This window comes from Schistocerca cancellata, chromosome 7, assembly GCF_023864275.1.
Source record: "Schistocerca cancellata isolate TAMUIC-IGC-003103 chromosome 7, iqSchCanc2.1, whole genome shotgun sequence".
Classification (NCBI taxonomy): Eukaryota; Metazoa; Arthropoda; class Insecta; order Orthoptera; family Acrididae; genus Schistocerca; species Schistocerca cancellata.
Window position 1 is genome coordinate 450,249,202 of NC_064632.1, and position 25,743 is coordinate 450,274,944.

The 25,743-nt window shown below is 37.9% G+C and overlaps 1 protein-coding gene across 9 annotated transcripts in view; it reads right to left on the reverse strand.

Moving 5' to 3' along the window:
* LOC126092469 (1,5-anhydro-D-fructose reductase-like) overlaps positions 1-24,879 on the reverse strand; it is a 142,498-nt gene extending 117,619 nt beyond the window's left edge. For 2 of the 9 annotated variants that reach the window (XM_049908077.1, XM_049908080.1), the window contains exon 1: positions 24,668-24,879. The gene's annotated coding sequence lies outside the window, so the exon portion shown is untranslated. The other 7 variants (XM_049908075.1, XM_049908073.1, XM_049908078.1 and 4 more) reach the window with 6 other exon arrangements.
* Between the last annotated feature and the right edge of the window lie 864 nt (positions 24,880-25,743).

Here is a 25,743-nt window from a genome sequence, read left to right on the forward strand (position 1 = left end):
AGGGACAAGTTTTAAGATTTGTCAATAACATTGTAATTCTGTCAGAAAGTGCAAAGGACTTTCGAAAACAGTTGAAGAGAATGGATATCATCTTGAAAAGAGGTTATAAGATGAACATTACAAAAGCTAAAAGAAGGGCAATGAATTTAAGTCAAATTAAATCAGGTGATGCCAAGGGAATTATATTTACGAAGATAAAACACTCAACACTGTAGATGTGAAAATTAGGAATTTGTTAGCACTGAAAATAAATTTAAGTGTTAGAAAGTATTTGTCAGAAGCGTAGCCTTGTACAGAAGCAAAATATGGATGATAAACAGTACAGACAATGAGAGGACAGCAACTTTCGTACTCTGCTCTACACCTGAATACGAGATGTAAAGATGGGTTGGCTGAGCTACTCACAGAAAATGTATAGGGGTCCACCATCATAGATCCCTGTGGTTATTGTATCAAAAGGGTAATGACATGGGAGCCGTGTATGTAAATCCGAATACATTCTTAAGCAATAAATGACTGGGTAAGGATGGTCTTCATTTAAACAGATTAGGATCAAAAATTCTTAAATGTTTGCTGATACTTGTAAAATTCTGAATAATGGGGGAAATTTATAAGGAATGATGGGGATTAGAAACAGTGTTTGGTAACTAAAATGGCAAGACCAAAATGGTAACCCAAGAAAGAAAATACTGCTTGAAACCATAAATAAGAAAGAACGTTCCTACATAATGCAATGGAATATAAATGGTCTAAGTGCTGACTTTCAAAACAAAAGTCATAAATTGGATGAATTATCAAAGTTATTTGCCTCAATGAACACTGGCTTTAATCTGATAATATTAAAATTTTTAACAAAATCGAAAATTTTGAAGTAGCAAACAGCTTTTTTAGACGTGAGAAATCACATGGAGGCTCTTGCATACTTACTCATTCTGATATAAAATATGTAATAAGAAATAGTTTTAATCATTTGAATGAAGATAGTATATTTGAGAGCTGCTGTATCAAGTTAAGGGACCTAAATATCATAGTAGTTTCTATTTACAGAGTACCAGAGAAAGCTACAATTGAAGCTTTTCTGGCCAAATTTCAGTGCCTCCTTGAAAATCCAAACAAAGAAAAAGGAAAAAAGATTGTACTAGCTGCCGACTTCACCATTAATATCCTAGGTGAAAGCAATGATGAGTCCAAATTCACTGACATAGTATAAAGTTTTGGCTACAAAGTAAACTTTACGCAAGCCGCTAGGGTAAATGCATGGTCAGCCACCTGTATTGATAATATCCTAACCAACTATGTATTTGAAAATGTCCATAAATTTTGCTTAGATCTAGGAATCTCTGACCACTCTACATTATTCACTGAACTACCAAAAATTAACAAAGAAATTCCATGTGACAGAAGCTCTATGAAAAGGAACTTCAATTAAAAAATTTAACTGTATTTAGAAATAAGTTAAGAGACGTTGAATGGCTTTATGACAGCTGTATTTCAAGTAGAAGTAACTCTGACAAATTTTTAAGCAGTTTTCTTAGGGTGTTTAATAAAACTTTACCACTTAGAACCACATGTAACAAAATCACTGGTAAATTTAAATCGATAACTCTGGGTATAAAAATTTCTAGTGCTGGGGAGAGGCAACTACATAATGAACTGAAATATAATAAAACAGGTATTTCACTGAATATGTTAGACATTATAAAGCTACCTCCAAAACAGTCGTGAAAGCACCCAAACAATAAGTTCATTTCACAACATAAAAGTAAAACAAAGGCAGTATGGTCTGTTGTCAAATACGAGTTAGGAGTTGGAATTAATAGAAACAAAATATCTAGGATTAAAGTAAATGATAGCCTTATTGTAAATCCAGCTCAAATACCGGAGTGTTTTAAATGAATTCTTCGTAAAGGTGGCAAAGTCAGATGTTGATATAGTAGAGTATCAGAGTAAAGTAAACCCCTTTGGACTCCAGCAAGGAGCTGAGTATCTCACAGATTTTAAAAAAGTCTCAATATAGCACATAGCCCCCCAAGAACCATGGACCTTGCCGTTGGTGGGGAGGCTTGCGTGCCTCAGCGATACAGATAGCCGTACCACAGGTACAACCACAACGGAGAGGTATCTGTTGAGAGGCCAGACAAACATGTGGTTCCTGAAGAGGGGCAGCAGCCTCTTCAGTAGTTGCAAGGGCAACAGTCTGGATGATGGACTGATCTGGCCTTGTAACAATAACCAAAACGGCCTTGCTGTGCTGGTACTGCGAACGGCTGAAAGCAAGGGGAAACTACGGCCGTAATTTTTCCCGAGGGCATACAGCTTTACTGTATGATTAAATGATGATGGTGTCCTCTTGGGTAAAATATTCCGGAGGTAAAATAGTCCCCCATTCGGATCTTCGGGCGGGGACTACTCAAGAGGATGTCGTTATCAGGAGAAAGAAAACTGGCGTTCTATGGATCGGAGCGTGGAATGTCAGATCTCTTAATCGGGCAGGTAGGTTAGAAAATTTAAAAAGGGAAATGGATAGGTTAAAGTTAGATATAGTGGGAATTAGTGAAGTTCGGTGGCAGGAGGAACAAGACTTCTGGTCAGGTGACTACAGGGTTATAAACACAAAATCAAATAGGGGTAATGCAGGAGTAGGTTTAATAATGAATAGGAAAATAGGAATGCGGGTAAGCTACTACAAACAGCATAGTGAACACATTATTGTGGCCAAGATAGATACAAAGCCCACACCTACTACAGTAGTACAAGTTTATATGCCAACTAGCTCTGCAGATGATGAAGAAATTGAAGATATGTATGATGAAATAAAAGAAATTATTCAGATAGTGAAGGGAGATGAAAATTTAATAGTCATGGGTGACTGGAATTCGAGTGTAGGAAAAGGGAGAGAAGGAAACGTAGTAGGTGAATATGGATTGGGGCTAAGAAATGGAAGAGGAAGCCACCTGGTAGAATTTTGCACAGAGCACAACTTAATCATAGCTAACACTTGGTTTAAGAATCATGAAAGAAGGTTGTATACATGGAAGAACACTGGAGATACTAAAAGGTATCAGATAGATTATATAATGGTAAGACAGAGATTTAGGAACCAGGTTTTAAATTGTAAGACATTTCCAGGGGCAGATGTGAACTCTGACCACAATCTATTGGTTATGAACTGTAGATTAAAACTGAAGAAACTGCAAAAAGGTGGGAATTTAAGGAGATGGGACCTGGATAAACTGAAAGAACCAGAAGTTGTACAGAGTTTCAGGGAGAGCATAAGGGAACAATTGACAGGAATGGGGGAAAGAAATACAGTAGAAGAAGAATGGGTAGCTTTGAGAGATGAAGTAGTGAAGGCAGCAGAGGATCAAGTAGGTAAAAAGACAAGGGCTAGTAGAAATCCTTGGGTAACAGAAGAAATATTGAATTTAATTGATGAAAGGAGAAAATATAAAAATGCAGTAAATGAAGCAGGCAAAAAGGAATACAAACGTCTCAAAAATGAGATCGACAGGGAGTGCAAAATGGCTAAGCAGGGATGGCTAGAGGACAAATGTAAGGATGTAGAGGCTTATCTCACTAGAGGTAAGATAGATACTGCCTACAGGAAAATTAAAGAGACCTTTGGAGATAAGAGAACAACTTGTATGAACATCAAGAGCTCAGATGGAAACCCAGTTCTAAGCAAAGAAGGGAAAGCAGAAAGGTGGAAGGAGTATATAGAGGGTCTATACAAGGGCGATGCACTTGAGGACAATATTATGGAAATGGAAGAGGATGTAGATGAAGATGAAATGGGAGATACGATACTGCATGAAGAGTTTGACAGAGCACTGAAAGACCTGAGTCGAAACAAGACCCCAGGAGTAGACAACATTCCATTAGAACTACTGACGGCCTTGGGAGAGCCAGTCCTGACAAAACTCTACCACCTGGTGAGCAAGATGTACGAGAAAGGTGAAATACCCTCAGACTTCAAGAAGAATATAATAATTCCAATCCGAAAGAAAGCAGGTGGTGACAGATGTGAAAATTACCGAACTATCAGTTTAATAAGCCACAGCTGCAAAATACTAACACGAATTCTTTACAGACGAATGGAAAAACTAGTAGAAGCTGACCTCGGGGAAGATCAGTTTGGATTCCGTAGAAATACTGGAACACGTGAGGCAATACTGACCTTACGACTTATCTTAGAAGAAAGATTAAGGAAAGGCAAACCTACGTTTCTAGCATTTGTAGACTTAGAGAAAGCTTTTGGCAATGTTGACTGGAATACTCTCTTTCAAATTCTAAAGGTGGCAGGGGTAAAATACAGGGAGCGAAAGGATATTTACAATTTGTACAAAAACCAGATGGCAGTTATAAGAGTCGAGGGGCATGAAAGGGAAGCAGTGGTTGGGAAGGGAGTAAGACAGGGTTGTAGCCTCTCCCCGATGTTATTCAATCTGTATATTGAGCAAGCAGTAAAGGAAACAAAAAAAAATTCAGAGTAGGTATTAAAATCCATGAAGAAGAAATAAAAACTTTGAGGTTTGCCGATGACATTGTAATTCTGTCAGAGACAGCAAAGGACTTGGAAGAACAGTTGAATGGAGTGGACAGTGTCTTGAAAGGAGGATATAAGATGAACATCAACAAAAGCAAAACGAGGATAATGGAATGTAGTAGAACTAAGTCGGGTGATGCTGAGGGAATTAGATTAGGAAATGAGACACTTAAAGTAGTAAAGGAGTTTTGCTATTTGGGGAGCAAAATAACTGATGATGGTCGAAGTAGAGAGGATATAAAATGTAGACTGGCAATGGCAAGGAAAGCGTTTCTGAAGAAGCGAAATTTGTTAACATCGAGTATAGATTTAAGTGTCAGGAAGTCATTTCTGAAAGTATTTGTATGGAGTGTAGCCGTGTATGGAAGTGAAACATGGACGATAACTAGTTTGGACAAGAAGAGAATAGAAGCTTTCGAAATGTGGTGCTACAGAAGAATGCTGAAGATAAGGTGGGTAGATCACATAACTAATGAGGAAGTATTGAATAGGATTGGGGAAAGAGAAGTTCGTGGCACAACTTGACCAGAAGAAGGGATCGGTTGCTGGACATGTTCTGAGGCATCAAGGGATCACCAATTTAGTATTGGAGGGCAGCGTGGAGGGTAAAAATCGTAGAGGGAGACCAAGAGATGAATACACTAAGCAGATTCAGAAGGATGTAGGTTGCAGTAGGTACTGGGAGATGAAGAAGCTTGCACAGGATAGAGTAGCATGGAGAGCTGCATCAAACCAGTTTCAGGACTGAAGACCACAACAACAACAACAACATAGCACATAGAAAATATTATATCATCATTAAAAAATAAAAACTCAGCTGTGTGGTATGGGATACCAACTAAAGTGATTAAAGCAATGTACCACATAACAGCACCTCCACCAACTAAAATAATTAATCAATCTTTTGAACAAGGATGCTTTCCTGATGTGCAGTCAACCAATGCAGGAAACATTGTGATCAGTCTTGTACGGTGGATTTTCTGGCTTTGCCCGTAAATGCAACTTTGAATATACAAACTGTGTGGTATCATAGGCTGATCCTTTGATCAAAGACATGGCTGCTGCATTAGCATCAGACAAGGAGGGGCACTCTAGAGATTTGGAATTGTCAGTCCCTGAATTAAATAGGACTGCAAATATTGGCAAAATGTTTGAGGTGTCTGCAGCAGCTCAAAATGCGTTTCATGATAATTGGCAAATAGCTCAGCACTCCACTGCGAACTGACAAGTTAGTGCGTTATGAATCAAGGAAATATTTTTTGCTCCCAAGTAGACTTCAATAGACTTACTACACAGACGTAAGCTTGCTGGGCATCTTCATGTAGAGCATGTTCTTTAGATAATAAGGAAATTACCTCCACAGCATCGCCCCGTTGATGCTCAAGTCTTGTCCAGACTGTTGGATGCATCACAAGCATTGCCTGTGTCCACATTTTTTCAACATGCTGGGCCTGTCGCAAGTGAGGGCACTTATCAGGAGTGTACTTGGGCAGGTAAACAGTGCTGTGAGCCAATGTGCCAGTCTTCGCCAATACACTGAGGATAACAAAACCTGACCAAATGTTGGTGTTTGCTTTAACTCTAGCTCCAGCAAAACCAGGCCAAGCACCTAATAAACTCCTGATTGAGTTGGATATCAACAATACCAAGGGTCAATTCCAGGTGGATAGGGCACTGTAGTTTCTCAGATTAATTAGGAATCCTACCAGTATTTGAGCTTTCTCTCTGCAGCCACTGCAGCAGTAGGTTATTTCATATATCTGGCAAAAAGTCCCTTTGCAAGGGCAAATGACTGCATGGGCAAATCATTTTGTTGGTCATAAGCTTGCCAAAGCTGTAAATATTTTTGGCTTAGATGCATTTGCTGCATTTATTTTCCAAGTACTGGATGAGTTGAATCTGGTATCCACTTTGGTACCATTCCTGAATTGTTGTTAGGGAATTATAAGCAGTCATTCCAACCATTGTTGAGTTGGGCCAAAGAGTTTGAAGTGCATATTTCACTCAAGCAGTCCACTGTGACTAAATTTTTTCCCATATGGCTGGTTCCATTCACGATGCATGATGCAGAGAAGACTGAGTTAAACAGGTTACAGGAATTGGGGGTCATTACAACACTCATTTGATGGATGTAAACTTACAGTTACCCTTAGATGCAGACATGTACAAAGTCCTGGTACTAAATAAACCTTTTGGAACATACCAATACGAGAGTCGTATCAGCAGAGTAAAGTGACTGACCAGAGTGTCTCCCAGGTGGATCAGACCAAGAGTTAGACAATTACTTTGCTGTGAAACAGGGTGAATGTTGTTCAGATAACCGTATTATTGTCTACAGAGGATGCTGAATGTTGCTTCATTGTTCCACCTCCACTCAGTGGCTGCATCGTTTACATGCTACATACTTCCTGTTGGGTGATAGTGAGGATGAAAGCCTTAGCTAGGCACCAAGACACCACATTTAGTAATCTGGGATAGGTGGCGTGACTGAGCACGCTATGCATATGTGGCAGGATTGTGTTCACAACCAAACCTCATAAAAAGGAGAGAGAGAGAGAGAGAGAGAGAGAGAGAGAGAGAGAGATAGAGAGAGGAGGAGGAGAAGAAGAAGAAGAAGAAGAAGAAGAAGAAGAATTTCCAAACATTGTGCTCTCATCTCTTCTATGACTGCACATGCTACAGTCACAGTGCTTGCTCCCATTTTCACTACAGAGGCAGCCTGACACACCTTAATATCTGACAATGGACATCACTTTGTTTCATCAGAATCTGAGGCATTCTGCCAACACAATGGCATACAGCACCTCATCACCACCTCTTCCCACTCAGCATCAAACTCTGAAGAAGAGCAGATGGTCAGGCTCTCAAAGTCACAATTGGGGAAGACACTGGCATCAGCAGCCACTGACTAGGCTTCACCATTGTTTCTTGCCACCTGTTGCACCACCCTAGTCAACGGATGAAGCCTTCCTGAAGTACTAAATGGGAGCAGGCTGTATGTGTTCCAGGATTTGCTGCAGCTTGTTCCGTGGAACACAAAACCTAGTTACGCATCCAACTACCAGCAGGGTGCAGCCAAGTGGGTTTGCATTTTCAGCCAGAAGCTGTGTTGGATGTCAGACATTATTCTCGGGCACAAGGGTATCAAATGTCCATTGTTGTTGTCAGGCAGGAGCACCCGATCCATCATGAAAACCAGTTGTGACCACAACATATGCAGGAGTCAACTCCATTCTTTGAGCCAGCGCAACGAACTTCCAGTCCCATCTCTTTTGGCAGCCATGTTTTCAGGCCATCCCCACAGACTGTCAGTACTCCTTGGTTCTCATCCGAGACACAGCCAGTGCTGTTACAAACTGTGCCCACACCACCATTACCACTAGCACCAGTATTTGGTTGTGAGTTAATATTGAAGAAGGGCTTACTTTTAACTATACCTACACATACATCCCCACCGGAAATTTTTAACTATTTATGAGCCGTATGGGTTCCTTTACACAGGATATTCGTTGCGACTGAAGACATTAAAATTGCTGGAAAACTACATATTGGCTAAAAAAGTTGTAATTCCTATTTGTTCATCTTGGAGGGGGACATCCAATGACATCACACTCAATCCCCCACCCCACCCTGAGTTTGGATGGAGGGGGATAGCTTTGAAGTCTTCAATTGGAAGTCCCGATTTTTATTGTCAATTACGATTCTACGGCAAAATCCACATACGTTTTGTCTGAAGCATTTTCTTCATTTTGCCACAGGCGGTGCTTTAATTGGAGTAATACAATGGGTATACAATAGTAATTTATGACATCTACCCAACGGCCCTTGAATAACGAATGGCACATGGGACCCCACCACCATGCCTCAAGAGTAGGAAAGGCCAGGATTTTATAACTTCTAATTGGAAACCCCATCCGCAACATTGTATTTCTCCGACATATCAAACAGGACACTACTCAACCCACCACTGTGGCTGTGGCTCGAGGCAGATCCTACTCTACTTTTCCAATTAAAGTAAGTGCTCAAAGATAGGATCGCCAACTTTAGTACACTTAGTGGTCCACTTTTCAAATGACTGTAGACAGGACAAAAGCACATCTGCAGGAATGTCAGCACAGGCATTTCTCATGTGGTCAACTATACCTTTACAGCCTTTTGGCACTTGCTGGTACACCTTATCTTTTAAATATCCCCACAGAAAGAAATCTGGCAACATCAAATCTGGCAACCTAGCAAGCCAATTAATAGGGCCACTTCTGCTGATCCATCAAACAATGTAAATGTGGTCTAATACCTCACATGCTTCATTTGTGTAGCATGCTGGGCAACCATCATACTGAAATCACATACATTGTCGAATGTCCACGGCACCATCCTGCAGTAGTGCAAGAAGTTCCTGTTCCAAAAATGCCCAATACTTGCATTCATTCAACATGTTGTCCATAAAATGTGGACCAATGAGTTTGTTTCCCATAATGCAACACCATACGTAACTGAACAAGGACATTGATCAGTGTGGGTTGTCTACACTCCACTAATGCATATTAAGCTGATTAATGCTACCACAATTTGTGAATGTAGACTCATCAGACAATAGTACCTTGGCAAAGAACATGGGGGTCATTAGCATTTGTTGACATGCCCATTCATAAAACACTACCCGGTTATGGAAACCGGCACCATGAAATTCTTGATGCGCTGACAGGTGGTATGGATGACACTCAAGACATAGGCAATATTGTGACATTCCTACCTACAGCTATACTAGAATCCCAGTATAATTGCCAGGCACTTATCTATGGGTTGTGGTGCACTGCCACAAGTACAGCTATTTCCTTAGGTTCTCCTGTAACATGTTTGCTTCAATTCCTTTTGCCGGTCTGTATGCTGCCATCATACATAAAGCTGTTCACAACTTTGTAAAAGAACAAATGAGAGTGAACTTTCTCTAGATAATGCTCTGTGTACAATGCAACAGCAGCCTCAAAATTTCTCCTACGTTCTCCTTAACTCAAGATCTTTTCAATTTTTTCTTCTGTGGTTCCAACATTCATCGTCCACTTGCACATCTGTTCTCCAAATGATAGGTAGGGGTGCAGGCATAAACACTGCACAAGTATTGTATAGTTTAGAGCTGCTATCTGTTCTACGTCTACAAGATATATGAGCCTCGGTCGCAGTGTACTGCCTGTTATGATAGAGTGTAGTTTGCACCGAGGACACAGTGGCGCATCGGGTAGTCCCCTGTTCGATATGTCTCAGTAATACAAAGTTGCAAATGGGGTTTCCAATTGGAAGTTATGAAATCCTGGCCTGTCCCACACTCATATACGGAGTTGGGGTTTCACCTGCCATTGAGCAGCATGTCACAAATTACAATTGTGTACTCATTTCTATACCTCTGATTACAGCACCACCTGTGGAAAAACAAAGAAATTGCTTCGTACAAAATGTATGTAGGTTTTACCATAGAATGAAAACCTGCAAAAAAAAGGGGGGAAGGGGCAGGGGGGTTCCCACTGAGGATTTCAAAGTTGACACCCATTCGCAGGGTGGGGTGGCAGGTCGAGTGTGGTATCGTTGGGTAACTTTTTTTGATCCAATGTATCATTTTCAAGATATTTCAATGTCTTCATTTAAAATGAAAACCCTGTATACTACCTTGTCAGACAGTGACACGCAGTTAATAGTATGTGATGACTTCATTGTAGTATTTCTAAAGGATTATGAGAGGAAAAATGATCTGGGAACCTTACCTGAATCTTAAAATCTGAGCTCAGTAACTAATTTTCCCACATGGGTGGATAAAACAGTAAGGGTCAACTGAAATCTGCTTTGTTTCATGATGTAACTGTCTTCCAATATGTGACATCATGGTGGCACGGCATATTTAGAAGTGATTTTAGTTTGAAGAGAGCATGTTTCAGCATGTGGTGAGACACTCTAGTGTGGGATGTTTATGTTTCTAAATTGTCTGTGAGAGATATTAGTGATTTATTCGACTCCATGAGTGCTGTTTGTAAGAATAATACTGGAAAAGTTTGAGGTGGTTAGTTAGCGGGTTATTTAGGTATTGGCAGTTTTAGAGTTTGAAATTATTAGAACCAAGTGTTGTTTGTGGCTGGAGATTTAATTTTAGTTTCATTTTTTGTTAGTAATGCATATGACAATGAAGTTCACAAATAGGTTCTTGCATACCACAATAGGGGTGCATGTAGACCACAATTAAATTCAACAATTAAATTCAAACAGTTATTCAATTTAATGCAGGGTATGTAAGTGTTACATTATACAGAAGCTACCAGATTGACCAAAGTTGCTGCATCCCCGATCGCGGACCAGCATATGTGGCACTGTAGGCAGGATAACTTACGGCATTCTATGTGGAGGGATTCCTGGTTTGAGAACTCTTGGCTGGTCATTCGAGAGACTGTGCTGATGATATATTACTTCTGCTATTGCTAAATTTGTGTGTTGAGTGACTTGTTGGTAGGTATGATTCTTTCTTTCTTTTGTGTGTGTGTGTGTGTGTGTGTGTGTGTTTATGCACATAATTGTGTGTTTCATGTAAATCAAAATAGATGTTAATGCAATTTTTTATGAATTTTTGGGTTGTGTTGCTAATTACTGAAAATTATATTGGCTTATGAAGTTTGTTTTACCAACATTGAAGACGTTAGCATTTCGATATAAGCTTTATACATCCAGTGAAGTGTTGGACACCTGATTTGTCAAGTTGTGTGTGGTTCTGTGGTATAATGGATTTCACCGGAGCTACATAGGTCGAGTGAAATTTCTGGTGTTGAGTTTTGGAACTATTTTGGGTTCGTGGTAGCATGGACTTTGTTCAAGTTCTATAGGTCAAGGGAAATTTATGACAGCAGGTTCTTCCAGGTTTTCTTTAATTGTGGTTTTGTTGATTGCCAAGTGTTTCATTCACTTGATATCTGTGTTAATATTTGTTTTGGTATGTCTTCACTGTTAGGACTGGCATACAATTATTTTGTCCCCACTTAAAATCACCTAATTCTCACAGCTGTCCCACCAGTTTTATTATGTTACTGCAATTAAATATTTCTTGTATTATTTGAGTCTGTTCACATGTGTAAAGAGTGACATGTGGTATATGCTTTAAATATGAATGTCCACCATCTTGATGACATCATGGGTCAAAGCTGACAACAGGATATTGCAATTCTCGGTTTTGCAGATAGCAGGACTCTAATATATATATATATTTGATGAAGCTCAAAGCAAGAAAATAACTATATGCTCAGTAAAAAGTACTGTCTCTGATCATGCTGCACAGTTAATGCAGATAAATAGGAGAGTGGCTTGCAGTATATTCCCCTCACTAGAAATCAGTTAACAATCAGTTAAACTAATTAATGATTCCCCCACAACAAATTTTTTAAGAACAGTTTACAAGAGATGAACTGCAATGAAATTTACAGCAAACCAAATGCTGACGTAAAATTTAATCTACTATATGATTAATTCATATCATTATTTGAAAAGAGCTTCTGTCATAAGCTAATCAGAACGAACGTCAAATGTCCATGTAAAGGAACATACCTCACTAGAGGGATTAAGCATCTTGTGAAAGGAAAAGGGAAATTTATTTGTTGGCAATAAAAAGTTAACATGCTGCAGTAGTTGCACATTATAAAAACTGCTCAAAATTTCTAACAAAAGTTGTTAAAAAATAATAAAATATGCACATTACGACAGAACTCAGTAATTCTGACAACAGCCTTAAGTCTAGTGAAACAAAAGAGGGGACAACAGGCCACAGAACGGGATAACATCACAATTGATTTATATGGAAGTGTTATGAATAATCAGTCTTAGGTATCATGTATGTTTAATATTCATTTCTTAAACATAGTAGAAAGTTTAGTGACAAGCACTTCAAGAGAAAAATCAAAGCAATATATTGAAAAAACTTTATCTATACAAAATTCAGTCATATGGATGTCTAATTCATTTCTGAAATTAAACCTCTACGTCCTAGCATTCTATTTAGAGGAAAGTAGACACATTTATTTTATGATTCTGTAATTATTATTTTCTCATTATTAGCACTCTACCTCATTTATTGATGTGTTTTAAAATGGATTGAAAATTAAAAACAATAAATTCTACCCTAAATTTCTTATTGAATACTGAGAGACACATTTTTCTTTATTATAAGTATTTACATTATTGATTGTGTGCCCATACCCATTTTTTTTTTAATGTAGTTAATGAAGAAACTTAGATAGTAAAATGGTCAAGAAACCACTTGTATTATCTAAAGGGGTTTACTTACATCCTAGCAACCGTAGGGATGTAACTCCCTTTCTGCAGAGATTATTAGTGATTTGTCTTTGAATAAGGGGATTTAAAGTGGATTATATAGGTTTATCTATTATTTACAAATTATAAATATGTTGCCTTTCAGTAAATAATACAGATCCAGATGGACCGAGGAATTTACACATACCTTTTCCCTAGTTAGTGCAAATTTATTATTATTATTTCATTTCACAAAATTTATTTCATTTCATTTTGCTACATTTTATTTTATTTCATTTATGTTATCATGGCCTTCAGATGATATCAATATCCCAATGAAGAAGAAATAATAAACAGTGATGCACTCTATAAAGATTGGATGATCAGAACCATACTGATATAACCGCATGTCGACCTGAAGTACACTGTTTGGCTGATGAAGAAGAGTGTCCCAATGATGCTGTTGGAACTGTAGAACTCTCTGACGTGCCAAGGAGTACTGAATTGTGATGAAATGACCGTCAGATATTACAGACAATTTGGTTTGAAACTGTTTATCCATGGAACGCCTATTGGATTTGGCTATAAGTTGTGGCCTCTTTGTGGAGCAAGAGGGTACTGTTTCAAATTTTATTTATAGTGTGGAACAGATTCAGCACATACTGAAAGGGATGACCTACTGTTGGAATGGAGAGTAGTCCTAAACATGCTGGATGGAATTCAAAAGCCAAATAACCAATGTGTGTACTTCGATAATTTCTTCAACAGTAGATATCTTCTGATTTATTTCAGAAATCTGCATTATCATGCAAATGGGACTGTTACAGAGAATTGAGTTGGTGACTGTCCATTCCACAGTAGCAAGGAACTGGAAAAGACAGCTCAAAGTGAATACGACTATCAGTTTGACAGGAATGGTGATGCCTTATTCGTTAGATTCATGACAAGTGTGCTATAATTGATACAAATTTTGACAGAGTTGGACATCTGGGAGCAGGTACCAGGTACAGTAGGCAAGTAAAAAAGAGAAAAGCGTAAAAACTACTGCTTTGAAGTTGTATAATGCATACAATGTAGGAGTTGACCACCATGCCTGATTCCCATTACCCAGAGGGAATATACAGAAATCAGAGGATGGGAATATACAGAAATCAGACAAGAAAACAGTCTTGGGTACTATTTACACTTATGCTGGAAATGACCCTGTTAAATGTCTGGCTCCTCTACAGACCACTACATGGGGAAAATGCACTGGATTTACTGTTTTTTAGACTTGTTGCTGCAGTTAAATACCTTAAACTGGATATTGGAAGGAAAAAATTTGGACATCCATTGGAATCTCCATGTAGTTAGTTGAGAGTGAAAATGGACACCAGATCTGAACGAATTGTCACAAAATTGATCAAAAAAAGACACAAAGAAGATGTATAAGAGTTGAACGCAATGGAAACCAAAAACAATGTGTTAAATGCAATCTGACATTGAGTATAAGGTGTTTTGTGCCATATCATAACAAACAGTTCAGACTTCAATACAGTTCAGTATGCTACATCCCTACTCTTAGATCCAATTGTCCTATTTGGAGGATGGCCGTAATATCAGTATGTACAAATATTGTTAGGTTATTTTGTACTTGCTGTGATTCATACAGTGTAGACATCGGAAAGAAGGAATAAAAATTTCAGATTTCAAAAATTATAAAATAGTAACAGCTGGTATTTTTTGTGAAGTATCTGATGCATTTGATGGTGTAAATTATAATATTCTCACAAATAAACTTTAGTTTTATGGAATTGATAGTGGTGTTGTGTGGTCTTCAGTCCAGAGACTGGTTTGATATAGCTCTCCATGTTACTCTATCCTGTACTAGCTTCATCATATCCCAGTACCTATTGCAGCCTACATCCTTCTGAATCTGCTTAGTGTATTCATCTCTTGGTCTCCCTCTACAATTTTTACCCCCCACACTGCCCTCCAATACTAAATTGGTGATCCCTTGACGTCTCAGAACATGTCCTACCAACGGATCCCTTCTTCTAGTCAAGTTGTGCCACAAATTTCTCTTCTCTCCAATTCTATTCAATACGTCCTCATTAGTTATGTGATCTACCCATCTAATCTTCAGCATTCTTCTGTAACACCACATTTCGAAAGCTTCTATTCTCTTCTTGTCTAAACTATTTATCGTCCACGTTTCACTTCCATACATGGCTACACTTCATACAAATACTTTCAGAAACAACTTCCTGACACTTAAATCTATACTCGATGTTAACAAATTTCTCTTCTTCAAAAACGCTTTCCTTGGCATTGCCAGTCTACATTCTATATCCTCTCTACTTTGATCATCATCAGTCATTTTGTTCCCCAAATAGCAAAACTCCTTTACTACTTTAAGCATCTCATTTCCTAATCTAATTCCCTCAGCATCACCCGATTTAATTCGACTACATTCCATTATCCTCATTTTGCTTTTGTTGATGTTCATCTTATATCCTCCTTTCAAGACACTGTCCATTCCGTTCAGCTGCTCTTCCAGGTCCTTTGCTGTCTCTCACACAATTACAATGTCATTGGCGAACCTCAAAGTTTTTATATCTCCTCCATGGATTTTAATTCCTACTCCAAATTTTTCTTTTGTTTCCCTTACTGCTTGCTCAATATACGGATTTAATAACATCGGGGATAGACTACAACCCTGTCTTACTCCCTTCCCAACCACTGCTTGCCTTTCATGCCCCTCGACTCTTATAACTGCCATCTGGTTTCTGTACAAATTCTAAATAGCCTTTTGCTCCCTGTATTTTACCCCTGCCACCTTTAGAATTTGAAAGAGAGTATTCCAGTCAACATTGTCAAAAGCTTTCTCTAAGTCTACAAATGCTAGAAACGTAGGTTTGCCTTTCTTTAATCTATTTTCTAAGATAAGTCGTAGGGTCAGTATTGCCTCACGTGTTCCAACATTTCTACGGAATCCAAACTGATCTTCCCCGAGATCGGCTTCTACCAGTTTTTCCATTCGTCTGTAAAGAATTCGCGTTAGTATTTTGCAGCTGTGACTTATTAAACTGATGGTTTGGTAATTTTCACATCTGTCAACACCTGCTTTCTTTGGGATTGGAATTATTATATTCTTCTAGAAGTAGGAGGGTATTTCACCTGTCTCATACATCTTGGTCACCAAATGGTAGAGTTTTGTCAGGGCTGGCTCTCACAAGGCTATCAGTAGTTCTAATGGAATGTTGTCTACTCCCGGGGCCTTGTTTTGACTTAGGTCTTTCAGTGCTCTATCAAACTCTTCACGCAGTATCATATCTCCCATTTCATCTTCATCTACATCCTCTCCCATTTCCATAATATTGTTCTCAAGAACATCGCCCTTGTATAGACCCTCTATATACTTCTTCCACCTTTCTTCTTTCCCTTCTTTGCTTAGAACTGGGTTTCCACCTGAGCTCTTGATATTCATGCAAGTGGTTCTCTTTCTTCCAAAGGTCTCTCTAATTTTCCTGTAGGCAGTATCTATCTTACCTCTAGTGATATACGCCTCTACATCCTTACATTTGTCCTCTACCCATCCCTGCTTAGCCATTTTGCACTTTCTGTCGATCTCATTTTTGAGACGTTTGTATTCCTTTTTGCCTGATTCATTTACTGCATTTTTGTATTTTCTCCTTTCCTCAATTAAATTCAATATCTCTTTTGTTACCCAAGGATTTCTATTAGCCCTCATCCTTTTACCTACTTGATCCTCTGCTGCTTTCATTATTACATTTCTCAAAGCTACCCATTCTTCTTCTACTGTATTTCTTTCCCCCATTCTTGTCAATCGTTCCCTAATGCTCTCCCTGAAACTCTCTACAACCTCTGGTTCTTTAAATTTATCCAGGTCTCATCTCCTTAAATTCCCACCTTTTTGCAGTTTCTAAAGTTCATAACCAATAGATTGTAGTATTCCAGTCTTGTCACAGGTCTATCCTACCCCTTCAGGGTATGGGCCACCTGAGAAGACAGCCATATCATTTACCAGCTCTGCTACAATCATTGCACAGTTTTTTACATTAGTGCGACTACCAACCAGCTGTCCACCAGATGAATGGCCACCAACAAACTGCAGCCAAGGGCAAAGTACACCACCCTCTGGCACAGCACACAACTACACGTAACACACTTGATTTCAATGGCTGTTTCACAACCCAAGACATATTGATCCTTCCCTCTACCACCGGCTTTTCTGAACTGTACAGATGGGAGTTATCCTCACACCACAACATTCTCCACTCCCATAACTATCCCGGCCTTAACCTACCCTAACATACTGTCCCCACACCCTCCACCCAACAGTTTCCAGCACCTCTCTCATATCATCTCCTCCCCATTCTTGTCTCCCAAACTCTGCCAATGCACCCAACCATCTTTCCCCATTCCTCTCCTTTTTCACTCCTTCTTTCCCCACTTCCCTCCCCAACAACTTCTTGACGATGCACCTGTTGGCATTCTAAAATTGTGCCTGTCTGCAACTTGATATATCTTCTTTATGGTAAGTAGCAATTTGTCTTTCACTATGTTGTTGATATTCCTTCCTGTGTAAATCATGATACGAAAAGGGCAAATCATTATTTTTTTTTTAAATCTACAAACAATTTAATAATGATAGAATTGTAATTGTAGATGCAAATAGCTTTGGAAGAAGATTTCATATATGCCATGGACATCACCTCAAATGATCTAAGAAAAAATTATTGATGCAGTACAACTTTAGTGAAGGGAAAATTAAACAAGCCAAGACCAGCTATGTTAATGCTAAATCAAAACTAGACTGTGACTGTCTCCAACAAGCTACTAAGGCAACAGGTAACATCCACAGTTATATGTGCACAAAGTGTAGTGGTAACAAAAACATTATTAAAACAGCGAATGCTCCACAACCTGCAAGCCTTAAAGTGAATACTAACAGCCCTCTGTATTTTCTATTGGAATGTACAATCAATAAGAAATAAGCTCTGAGAAATCCAGCTGTGCTATCTTAATGAACTCAAAAATGTACATATAATATGTGTTACAGAATGCTGGCTTAAAGCTGATGGAAAAAAGAGTATCATAAACCATATTACAAACTATAATACTGGCTCGTATTATTGCAGAACTTCCAAAAGGGGTGGTGGTCACTTGATATCAATAAAAGAAGGTACCAGTTCTGTGAACTAACGAAAAACGTATAAAACATTTCAAGACACTAAGTTCTTAACATCTGGAGAGGAGAAAAAACACCCCTTTGTCTGTATTTGCATGACACCAGACAGTATTCTATCAATATTCCAAGAGGAGTGAGTTATGAACCTCTACATTATACAAAGCAAAACAATTATATTATTTAGGGATTTTGATATAAACTTTGCCACTGAGTCATATGAATCAACTGACTTAAGCAACCTATTGAATAAATTTTCTGTGTCTAACACAGTAAAGTTGTCTACAAGAGTACACCCACATCTTGCAGTTCAATACATGCCACACACTACTTTATACCTGTACTGTTTACAAAACTTACACAATGGACTTTCTCGCTATGGGATCTTTTACTTAACCTCAAAGAAATAGGTGTAAATAAACCCTTGTTACCAACAGTCACGTACGGAAGAGAGATTACAGATACCAAGAGCTTAATGTTAATTTAGCACCAGCTAAAGCACAAGACCTGGGAAAATGTATATCATAAAAAAGACATTGAAAATGAAACAAAATATCAGTTGAAGATCTGTGCTTTTATTGTAACAGTCTGTTCCCTTAAAAAAACATACAGAAATGTAATTGAAAAGAAAAGGATACAGAGGGTGGATCACCAAGGCTACAACAAAGAAAAAACTTTACATAGAAAGTAAGACAAACAGTGATCCAAATTTCCAAAGAAACTCTTAAAAAAAGTATTAAAAATCCTCGTGCACGTAGTGTATAATGAAAAATTCTAACCACAAGTTTGTCATAAACCCAAGTAATATGAGTAAAGCAGTTTGGTAAGTTGTCAGTTGTAGCATAGGAACCAAACCCAGATGGGTTTCGCATGAATACTTCCAGATAAAGGTAACAAATCTCTGATGCAAAACAGATTAGTGCACTAACTAGCATTTTTCATAGACTGCTGATAATCTAGGGTCAGAAATCACTGTACCAGCCGTATCACATAAACCTATATTCCAAGTGCCTGACAGATGAATTTTCCTGACTCCAGTAATTGAAGAACCATTAAACATCATAACAGCCACATCATCATTTTCATATGGAGTTGATATCTCAGATTACTTATTAAAAGATACATCTGTAGAAATTGTCACACTACTATGTAACATGATCAATTGCTCAATAAGCAGAGGCCGTTCCCCAGAAGTACTAGAGACCTCAAAGGTAATTTTAACCTTCATAAGGGGGGATAGATATGATGTAACAATTATCGTCCTATTTCCATACTCCCAGCTATATCTAATATATTTGAAAAAGTATACCTGAAAACAAAGATGATGTGACTTACCAAATGAAAGTGCTGGCAGGTCGACAGACACACAAACGAACACAAACATACACACAAAATTCAAGCTTTCGCAACAAACTATTGCCTCATCAGGAAAGAGGGAAGGAGAGGGAAAGACGAAAGGATGTGGGTTTTAAGGGAGAGGGTAAGGAGTCATTCCAGTCCCGGGAGCGGAAAGACTTACCTTAGGGGGAAAAAAGGACGGGTATACACTCGCACACACACACATATCCATCCACACATATACAGACACAAGCAGACATATTTAAAGACGAGTATATTTTTCCTTCGTGGAATGTTTCCTTCTATTATAACCATATTTGAAAAAGTCATAGATAATAGATAAATGCATTTCAAAAAAATAAAATAGAATGAAATCAGCTGAGGAAACACCAATCTGGATTTAGGAAAAACAGGACTGTTAATGATGCACTCTTCAGTTTCACTGACCAAATTCTTACAGCCTTTACTCAAAAGGAATTTTCTTCTGGAGTTTTCACTGACCTTAGTAAGGCTTTTGACCTTGTTAATCACTCATTGTTGCTTCAGAAGCTAGAGTCATATGGCAAGCTCGGCAGTCTCTGCCACAAATTCAGAATTCTTGGGTAATTGTGTGATATAAACACAAAAAAAATTAGGTATCACGGGCTTGTGCGTTCAATATTAACATGTAGCATTCCTTTCTGGGGAGAGGGGGGGGGGGGGGGGGTGTTATCAATACAATCTGCACCAAACCCATTTTTAAAGAGCTTAATATATATTGCCAGTCCCCTGTATTCATATTCTACAGACAGTTTCTTTTGTAAAAAGCACACACACCCTTGAGCTCTTCACAAGTTAAAAGATTTGCTAAAGAAACATACTCTTTATTCTGTCAGTAAGTATCTAAAGGCAAACTTGCATTAACTATTGACCTTATCCTAAGTCCTCAATATACTGTGTACACAGTGCTTACAATTACTTTTTATGCTTACCTCCACTTAAGATATAATTCACTGTTTCATAGAGCTCTAAAAAAAATAATACACTTATACTCATCTGTAACATGACTACTAAGATCTATCATCTATATTTTGGTATATTAAAATACACACAGAGTCTTATAGCATTTCTGTATTGCAGCCACTGCTGTATTTGGCACATGATACACGTGCTGAATTTTTAAGTGTATTTTAGTCTATTTCGCTGCTTACAATAAAACTTAAGATAAATGCTCCCATTACTAAACAACTTATATTGTTTGCAAATGAGATATATGAAAATTTATTTAACACCTTGTCACTGGCCCTATATATCTACAGAGCATAAGATTCCTTGACTTCAAATAAACAAACAAAATTATTTCCTTTTGTAGATGACATTAGTATTATAACCCAAACATAAATTCATCAACAGAATGAAAAAAAATATTCTTAGCAGTTTTATTGAATGGTTTTCTGCCAATTGTCTCGATCTCAATTTCAGAAAGAAACAAAAAATATTCAATTCTGCACATCTAGAGTCACTACACCAATGATAAGTTAACAAGTGGTGAGGGAAAATCAACTAGAATGGAAATTTCAAACATTTTTGGTGTCCACTCTGGTGATGGAGAAAATACACTAAAGACAACCTTAATGGGGAATAATGAATGATATAAACATACATCATTGTTCCTTTCGAACCGTAGAAGGTTACTTACAATTTGCTTCATGAGGAAATACACATTCTGTTGCAGCAGGTTTCAAAATACACCTTAAACATATGTCTCCAGGATGATTTTGGGAAACATGTATTATTTTTACAGCACACTTTTAAACAATGAAGATTTCCTTTTGTAAAGATGTGTTGCCTCGGAACATCATTTATTTTGACAATGTTGAATGAAAATACACAAAATGTTTAACTTAATGATTTCTCTCTCCCAAAGATATGCAATGATGTGAACCGCAAATGTAGCTGAACCAAGTTATTTTAGGTGTTCCACAAATTAAGTAGTTAGATAGCTGTTTAAATAAATTTACACATCTCTAATCTTGGGTAAAGCTCTGCCTCACCTCAGTATGTACCACAGGCACCCTCCATACCTTTTCCCACTGTGTAGCAAAAATTAGCATTATTATTAGTTATTCCTCAGTTGGGGAAGAAGGAATAAGGGAATGATGAGAGAGAAGTTATTAGAGCACAACCACGAGTTTCAAATTGCCAAGGACACAGCAAGGATCTGGAATGACTGAAGTGTTCAATGCTGCTTCGACAGGTTAACCAAACTGTCACCATTCAATGTAACTTGAACAGTGAACTAAGTTATAAAACGGTTTGTCAACATATCTAATATTTTGTACTATGTTCACTGGATTCACTAATCCATAACCAACCTGTCAGCTCCCAAGTAACCAAGACCTCAGGCTACTCTACGGATCAGTCTGTCACAAATCAACATTCCAGAAACTAATTGTGATGCAAAAGAATTATAGTCAGTGTACTGTTCTATTTCTGTTTGGGCGTGTATAATTTCGAACCGTACATTATCAGCTTGTGTCGATAGGTTCAGTTGACCCAAGAAACTCACCATGCCATGTTAAACGAAATTCCAACTTTCATGTTAATTTTGAGAACAGTGCAAACCCTTAAGTTGGATTGTTGGACTTGGAGTTGAACCTACTTTAAAATTGTGGGGTTAATGCCTTATTCAATATTAAACCAACAACCCATACGTACACTCTTTCACTGTGGTTTCAGGTATTAGAATCCCATCTTCCTTCTGTTTCTTTACCACTGAAAACCAAAGTTACTGTAGTCTTGATGTGAGCTGATTGTGTAGTGACACATTATGAAACTGTGTGTTTAGCGTCTGGGAGTGAGAAAGAAACGAACAAAGTAGTGCAAGCCTTTTAGAATATGAACAACTTCGTTACAATGTTTATTGTACACTAAGGATAAACAATTTTCATCTGGTCATCCTGATTTCGGTTTCCCTACACTACTGCAGTAACAAGCCTGGACGGATTTTACTATAAAGTTATAAAGATTATCTGCTCCACCTTTGCCAAACTAGACCTGTATCTAAATGTCTGAATATATGACATCTTTTTTTTATTGCTCTTAAAGTGTAGTATCATGTCATGTCCAATATCCTTCGGACGAATAAAACTTCTATAACAACCACCTCTCATGTTCTTCACAGCTGTTTAGTAACAGAATCAGGCACACTTTTAAAATGCTTGTTTCAGAGCTGTAACCAGTTTCGGGTATTCATGCCTAATGTTCCCAATTACATAAATAGTTTTCAACAGCAGCCTGTCAAGAGCTCCAGAAATATGTTCCAGTGGACAGAAGGTTAAATCTTGTTATGGTCTTTATGCTTTACCACAGCTGCCGCATTGTAAACAGCACACACATTCTGAACACATGACTGTGGCAAGCACGACAGACTATAATGTTCATAAATGTTCGTAATGATAGTTTGACATGACATGTGCTTAACATTCAATGTTTTTGTCTACATAGCAAAAACGCCAAAGTAAATTTATTGTGTACTTGTCTGAATTCTTCAGATAGGTCTAATTATTCAGATTTAATCTGGTCCATCTTGCCAGGCCTGTAATACTGAACCAAATTCATTAAGCTATTTTAGAGGAATCTGGCTAAATAACTTAGGCTATACCGATTTGAAAATTATTTTCTGATACGGAGTATTACATCCTCTCACAAACATTTCTAGACAGCAAAAGAATATAAATTACCAATGCATTTTAACGAATTGTAAATGAACAATAATTGGAAGCTTTGTAACTCTCACGAGTGCAAAACATGCATGTTTTTTGTGACAGCCTTTATTCATACTCCTCACTCATAACAAATTATTTCCCGGTAACAACAACATCTTTACTGCCCAATGACAATGTTTCTTGATTAAAGTTATTATCTTCATGCATGAACTAGCTCCTGCACTCAAACTGACTATATCCTCGTGCTGGATTTATTTATCTATTTCAGATGGTGTCCAATATAGTTAAAAACAGATACACAAGAAACTGTATGAAGTAAATTTAACAATCATAAACAACAATCATTTGAAAGAATAACATCCTGCTGAATACCTTTTACAGATGATAAATATGTGGTGATGATGTTCTCCAATTTTCTTAATAGCTGAAAATCAGCACTCGCCCAATATCAGAATTGAATTCAATGTCAAATGGCATGTATTTTACAGAAATAAAATTTACGTAACAGCTAGCCAATGTGTGGACGTACCACACACTGGGTGGTTGCAACTTTAGAAAAAAAGCAGGTAAAAAGAATCCATAAATACAAAAAAAAAAAAAAGCAATAAAACTCAACTACAGCTTATTTCATTATGAAATTTTAATTAACATACAAAATGTTACATAGGCTGCCTTACACAAATTAAAAGCTAGGCATTGAATTTATTGAAGGGCATTATTTGTCACATGAGTTTGTTTTAATAATATGGTATTTTAACTTTTCTTGCAATAAAAGAATCACATCTGAATAATAGTCACGTTTACTAAAAACGCTGAACTAGTGTGAAAACGTAATGATTGCAGGTCGTAACATAAGATTTAGTTTTAATGTACAAAATTTAATGATCTTCACTGAAATCTCAGGTCTTTTCTCTCCTAAATTATTTCTTTACTTTGACCCACCAAGCCTGCAGATGGAGAAGATTCTGTCAATATATGAAATGCTGGCAGGGCAAAAAATGATGCACTAATAGTACTTGTTACTGTTTCGAATAAATTTACCATAGGAATTTAACTATTTAATCATCGATACGGGAAAACAATTAAACCATATTTTACCCACTATTCTCCCTAAGATGCCTGAAGAACTGCTCTAATGTACCTGAGCACACACGACTTAACCTGGCACGAAGCTTACAATACTACCACTAAACACTACATTGCAAAATTCGTAGATTGTAAAACAAAACTAAGTAATTTCAGAAAACTAGTTGCCATAGTTTAATCAAAACGGACTATAAAGCAAACGCACCAATTATTTTCAATGCCACGAAAGTAATGTACACACTTTAGCACTCCAAACTTCTGTTAGACTTGAAAATACCAACCAGTATTAAGTCATTTAACACCTCTTAATTGTTATGATAAGTCACTCTTGTTTACATATGTCACATGGGTTCCTCAGCAATCTGTTACCAACGTAACGAACGTGATTTCAAAGGGGTAACGAAAATTACTTCAACTGTACAAACAATCGCATTCAGCACAACACAAGTGCCAAGAAACTGACTTAGTCGAAAAGGACTTTACAGCTTTGGAACGATACAGAGATTTATTAAGCTGACTTACAGATCCTAAGTCATTTTGTAGAAAAACACATCAAGTTTCACAAAAAAAGTGTCAAGTATTATTTCGGTGCGATGTGCTAGGTATGGGTTCATCTAATACACCGTAGGCCATTGGCACATTTCCATATACATGCATGAAAGAATCGGATTCCTCTCGCTCTATGTTCGCACGCGCACTTTCGATGAAAGGCGAAACCCTCACTTAGGTTTAGACTTTTGACAGCGCAACGCCACGACAGCGACGTCCAGCAACAAATGCAAGAGCGAGAAGGAATCGAATTGTTTTCGACCAAAAACAAAACATTTACAAGAGTGTAAAGCGTGCATAAGCAACGTTAATAAATGTGCATATAAAGTAGACTATAAATAAAAATATAATTAAAAATTATTCTCGTAGAATTTAACCGGCTTATAATAAAAATTTTGATTTAAAATGTAGGAGGTGCAGTACTGGTAGCTTTATATACGGAATAAAATATTAATGGCACAAAAAAAGTTGACACTCGGCGCGGTGGCTGATAGGATCGACTGTAAATGAAAAATGCCTTTACAGTCGCTCCCATCAGCCATAGCGCCTAGTGTCGACTTTGATAGCGCGTGTAGTAAACCGGTGCCGAGTTTTTTTTACTGTAAAGTGTGGAGACCCTCCACGCCCACACCAGCATGACGGCTAACACAAAAGATCTACTGCCATCTCTGCATAGTGGTTAGTGTTCACTAAGTGAGGTCTGCGATGTTTGCGTACGTCTGGCTAAGATGGATCATTAACGCGCGCTCATCTGGAGAGAGACTGGATCGAAAATTGAACGGACGGTAGCGCTTTGAAGGGCAGAGGGGAAAAAATGCCAAGGCAAGGGCCAAGGGAAAAAAATCTCTGCATAAGTTGGGTCAGATAGTAAGAGCTGTAGTGGATATCTTACTGCCTGTGGCAGGTCATTGACGGATAGGTTATATTAATAGCTAGTATCCTGCAAGCGGATGCCGTATCAAGCCCATCTGTTCGTCATAAGAGGTCAGTCTGATTCTGTGCGGCAGCACAGCGTGCTGCTGTGTGAGTTATAAGAGCCCCTGCTACGC